The following is a 5,605-nucleotide window of genomic DNA, read 5'->3' on the forward strand; positions in this document are numbered from 1 at the left end:
AGGCCTCCCCTATGTGTCTAAGCCGAGGGAGTATACCTCCATGGGGAAGGGGCTCCCAAAGTCATTTGTATACTAGGGATAATAAATACTGATCCATTACCAGAGGCCCCATAGATTGCCTGGTCCTCCCAACTAATGCCACATTCAGGGAATCTGGGTCAGTCCTATGCTGGTTTCCCAGCTAACAGACTGGTGTCCATGAGCTCCTCATTGTTTAGGTCAGCAGTTTCTGTGGGTTTCTCCACAGTTGACCCCCTTGCTCATCTCTCCTCCCTCTCTGCACGTGGATTCCAGGAGTTTGGCCCAGTGTTTAACTGTGGGTGTCTGCTTCTGCTTCCATCAGCTACTAGATGAAGGTTCTAGGATGGCATATAAGACAGTCATCAACATCATTATTGGAGAAGGGCATTTAAGGTAGTCTCTCCACTATTGCTTAGATTGTTAGTTGGGATCATCCTTGTAAATCTCTGGACATTTCCCTAGTGCCAGATTTCTCTTCAAACTTATAGTGGCTCCCTCTATTACGGTCTCTCTTTTTTTGTTCCTCTCCATCCTTCCCCCAACTCAATCTTCCTGCTCCCTCATACCCACCTCTCCCCTTCTCTTCCTCCTAACTCCCTCTCCCCTCCAGCCATGCTCCCAATTTGCTTGGGAGATCTTGTCCCTTTCCCCTTCTCCAGGGGACCATGTATGTCTCTCTTAGGATCCTTCTTATTTCCTAGCTTTTCTGGCGGTGTGGATTGTAGGCTGGTGATCCTTTGCGCTATGTCTAAAAACCATAATTGAGTGAGTACATAATGTGTTTGTATTTTTGTGACTCGGTTACCTCACTCAGGATGATTTCTTCTAGTTCCATCCATTTGCCTTCGAATTTCAAGATTCCAATTTTTTTTTTCCTTCTGAGTAGTACTCCATTGTGTAAATGTGCCACATTTTCTCCATCCATTCTTCAGTTGAGGGTCATTTAGGTTGCTTCCTGGTTCTGTGCCCCTATTTCAGCTTCTTTTTTATTTAGAGTGGGGATAGCTCTCCCATGAGTGCAGTGAATGGATAAAGATATTTTTTCATGCCCTCCCCTCTAATCATGACAACCAATTGAGATTCTTTGTGGTACCCAGAGGTCAGGAGAAAAACATATTCTCATCAGAGGAAGGTAAGTAGGGACAAGCAGAGGAAACTCTAGAGCAGGGGTGGTTGGAGGACCCTGGGAACCGAAGTCTGTAGTGATGTCTCCTGTCTCCCATCCAAGGATGCCACAGAACCCTGAATGGTGAGATGTGGGACATCAAAAGCAGTTCTCTTTAGCACTCATCATGCAGAGAAAGGGCCAGGATCTGTCCCCCTTCATTAATGAGGGGATTGAGTCTCATTCCCTTCAAACTGCGCAGAGAGCTCTCTTGATCAGTGGTCCTGTCTTAAGTCTGGTACTAGTGGCTAACTTCCCTTTCCTGACTCTTCCCACTAGTTATGCTCAGAGGCTGCTGGACCACTCACATGCACACATGCCCCCTCCCTAAGGCATCTCTTATGCCACTTTGTTCACTTCTAGTCTCCCTATCAGGAGTGTAGGACCCTCTACATGGCTTTGGCCTCCCTCTACTTGGCCTCTCCCCATCCTGGATTTTCTGGTTTCCTGGGGTACTTACTGAATTACTAATTGGAAGGGTAATAATTATAATAATAAAGCCAGTGAAGCAAAAGAAGCATATAAATTTCAAGTACTAAGGTTAGTAATTATGTGCTGTTGTCTGAAGGGAAGGCTCTGAGAGAGGCCTTCGGTTGGCGTCAAACGCCATGGCCTGGACTCCAGGAAACCTTAGGTGCTGGGCTTGCTTAATCACTGACTGCAAGTTCAGGCAGTTTCCTAATATCTTCCTAAGGTCTTTGCTTCCTTAGAATTCTAAACCCCTGTACAGCTTTGAAGTAACTGTAAGGAAAATCAGCATTGTATGAAATTTGTGATCAGGAACAGTTGGCTAATGCAGCAATAAGAACTTCTAGGGAAATTACCTTTTACTGCCTGCAAGGTTTAGGTGGGACTGAGTCTATATCTTTGTAAGTTTCCATTGGATTTTTTCTATTTCTTCTCCAAACCCCTGCTTCCTGTTGCCATCATGGGACATGGTAAAGTTCAGCACCTGAGAACGTGGAATATAAGCCCAAGTCCAGGCCTTTGAAGGAGCCACACTGAAGGGCTTTAGAAGGGGGATAAATGCTATCATGAAGTATATGAAAAGTGCTCTCTGCCTGGGGAAGTCTTAGGAGGCTTCCCGGAGGTAGTGTCATCTGAGCTGAGTTTTATTAAAGAATGAGACGTTCTCAGGGCTGACTCAGAAGGCTGGAGTCAAGTGAGGAGCATGATAGTGCACCAAAGAGAAGATGGGGATTTGTTCAAGGCTACGTCAGCAGGATGGGGAGCAAGGAACGGGCTTATGATACTCAGCAGGAGGAAGCAGCTGACTGTATGGAAGGACACAGGAGTCAAGCCAGTGGGGCTTCCTGCTTCTGGGAAGTTGGTGAATTCTGCCAGAGAGCCTCAGAAGGGTAGCAAACTCTGGGAATGCTAGACGATGTTCTGGTGTGCTATCCGCCCCAGAATTTATAGATTTTCACTGTCATTTTTAATTCATTCTCTTTTTATTTTTATCTGTCTACCTTCTGTCTATGTAGCTATCTAATTTTTGGTTTTTTGAGGCAGGGTTTCTCTGCTGTAGCCTTGGCTGTCTTGGAACTCACTCTGTAGACCAGGCTGGCTTTGAACTCATAGAGATTCACCTGTCTCTGCCTCCAGAGTGCTGGGATCAAAGCTGTGCACCACTATGCTTGGCAATTTGCTCTCTTTTGAGTTCCAAGGAAATTTCTTTTTTCTTTTTCTTTTTTAAAAACAGGTCTTGCCTCAAGTTTATTTGTAAAAGCAGCATAGGGCACAGATCATTTGCAGAGCGTGTAGATGTGTCACACCAGTCCATCTGTCTTCACAGTGGCAGAAAACTTTTCTATGGGGCCTTCACAGGGGCCTGGGTGCCTTTGGGAGCCTAAGCTGGAGCTGCAGCCTGGACCTTAGCTGGAGCCAAGGCCTTGGCCTTGGTTTGAACCTTGGGCTTTGGTTGGCAGAACCTACCACCCTTGGCCATGTAGCTTCTAATCCTCTTCCCAAGCTTGGGGTGAGCAATGAAAGCAAGACGGCCGAGTTTGCAGCCGGAACACTATGACATCTTGGTTTTAACCACCTTGGGCTTCACAAGGGCATTGGTGGCCTCTGCACATGCACTCATGGCCTTCACATTGTTTGCCTTCATCTTCTTCAGGCCTTTCTTGTTGTGTTTCTTGGCAAAGCGCATGTTCCTCAGGAACTTGGGGTCAACCCCCTTAAAAGATTCATATCTTTGTGATTGGGGTTTCTTGATGCCATTTCTGTGCCATTTCTGGGACTGGTTGTGTGTGGCGTGGTTCTTGGACTTGGCCATGTCTGAACGGTATCTAGCCACTCCCCCAAGGAAATTTCTTTAAGCTAATACTTTTCTTCTTAGACTGAAGAGAAAGTTCAGTGGGTCAAATGCTTGCTGTGTAAGCAAACAAGAACTTGAGTTTGGATCCTCAGAACCAGAATCAAAAGCTTGTTATTGGCTGGAGAGATGGCTCAGCCATTAAAGGCTAGGCTCACAACCAAAAACCTCATATGATGGTGTATATCTCTAATCCCAGACCTGGGAGCTAGAAACTGGAGGATCCTGGCAGGAACAGTGGTAGGGACTCATTGGCCAGTCAGTGTAGCCAGGTTCAGTGAGAGACGAGAGAGAGAGAGAGAGAGAGAGAGAGAGAGAGAGAAGAAAGGTAGGAAAAGGTGGTATGGGATAAAGATATACAACATTAATAATGTGTGGTCTCTTTGGGCATACATGCCTGCACACGCGCGCACACACACACGCGCGCACACACACACACACACACACACACACACACACACCACCACCACCACTACATCTCCACCACCAACCACCCGTGTTTCCAGTTTATCTCATCTTTATGGAAAGGTAAATGTCCTGGTGTAAGCCAGTAGAGGTGAGTGAGACAGAAAGCTCTAGAAGTCCATGGGAGGTGAGGGCAGATGTCCTCAATGGGATGGAGCAGGGTCCATAGGAAGAGACAAAGCAGTTGCAGAGTGAACATCTGGGAGGAGCTGGCCCAGTGCCCTGTTCTCCTCCCACCCCACTGACAGTCCCCAGGAGAAACAACACTGTTGGGCTCTGATTCTGTTGGAGTCAGCTAATCTCTTTCCACCTGGGGACTTCCTTTCAGAAGCCTTTCCATGCATAAACACTCAGCTCTTCTTACAGGGGGGTGATTTCTTCTCACCGGTTCCTTAGGGAATGTAAATCAGCACCAAACATAGGGAGACCTGCTTCAGCTGCTCCCCAAGAAACCACATATCTAAGGAGATACACCCCCAAGGGGAAAGACAAGCCTGGCTCCTGCCCGGTGAGCTTAGCTCCTCCTAGAGAAGTCCATGGTCAAGGCTGTGTGCATCCTACAAGCCCTGGATGATAAGGACAAACTGGAGGAACATGAGAACAATGGGCATTGGGCAGCCCGTTGGTCAAGTTCTGTGCCCATGGAATGCTTCCAGAAGGACAGATCTCCTAAGAAGTACATGTGTAGGTGCAAGCAGGTAGTTGGAACTAATTCTTGACTCTTGACTCAATAGAGAAAACTGGCAGCCCTCACGGCTCCCGGAGTCAGGTCCTGTGGTTAGAAGCAGACGCCCTGGCAATTGTGTCTGAAGCTTGTTGATTAAACCTCTCATTTGGGGGCTTTGGAAGTATGATACCAGCTGCTCACTTCCTCTCTCCATGGGAGATCATAAAGCTGAAGATGAGGCCATTTCTTTAGAAACACACTGATTCATTACAGGGAAAGAAGATTGGGGGGGGGCGGTTCCCAGTCCCAGATCTGCCCAGCCCTGCACTGACCAGCCAAACAGTAGTCACTCCAGCCTGGGGAAGGGAGTACAGGAGGCAGAGCAGCTCTGCACAGAGGAAGAGGAGCATAGCATGCAGTCACAGAGCCAAGGCAGCCTGCACAGCTCAGACCTCCAGCGAGCGCTCTCTCTGCCATCCACAGGCTGCCTCGGGCTACGGAAGCGTTTGTTCACTGGCAGAGAAACTGCACCCTCTCTCACTTTTGCAAAGCAGAGGTGTCTGTGTGAGGGCTTGGGGTGTGCACTGGGTGGAATGAGCAGCCACCAGCTGACCAAAAGAAGCCCTGGCAGGATGGAAGCATGAGGGGGGAGCAGCAAGGCTTCTCGTTTGCCTTGCTCTCTGCAGTTCGAGAGGCGTCTGTTCAGCCGCTATCTCATTTGAGTCTCATCGACATGCATAAGTGAGGCCAACACGTTCTAGAAGTTACTCCCAACTTGGAAAAGTAGTCGAGATCAATAGCAAGCTAAAGGAGAAGAAATGAAACACAGGTGTGGCTCCCCTCCCCCATCTTGAAGCTAGAGCCAGACTGCAGAAGTCTTTGACTTGACTGACAGCCCTCTCTTTGCCTTGGCCTTGAACAATGCTGAGTGGGCCTCAAACTCTTCTCCTAAAAGACCCTGATTGAA

General features: G+C 48.0%; 1 pseudogene; it reads right to left on the reverse strand.

Moving 5' to 3' along the window:
- Nucleotides 1-2,942: 2,942 nt before the first annotated feature.
- LOC127230886 (60S ribosomal protein L29-like) lies at nucleotides 2,943-3,475 on the reverse strand (annotated as a pseudogene).
- Between the last annotated feature and the right edge of the window lie 2,130 nt (nucleotides 3,476-5,605).

This window comes from Phodopus roborovskii, unplaced genomic scaffold (genome assembly GCF_943737965.1).
Source record: "Phodopus roborovskii unplaced genomic scaffold, PHOROB, whole genome shotgun sequence".
NCBI classification, from domain to species: Eukaryota; Metazoa; Chordata; class Mammalia; order Rodentia; family Cricetidae; genus Phodopus; species Phodopus roborovskii.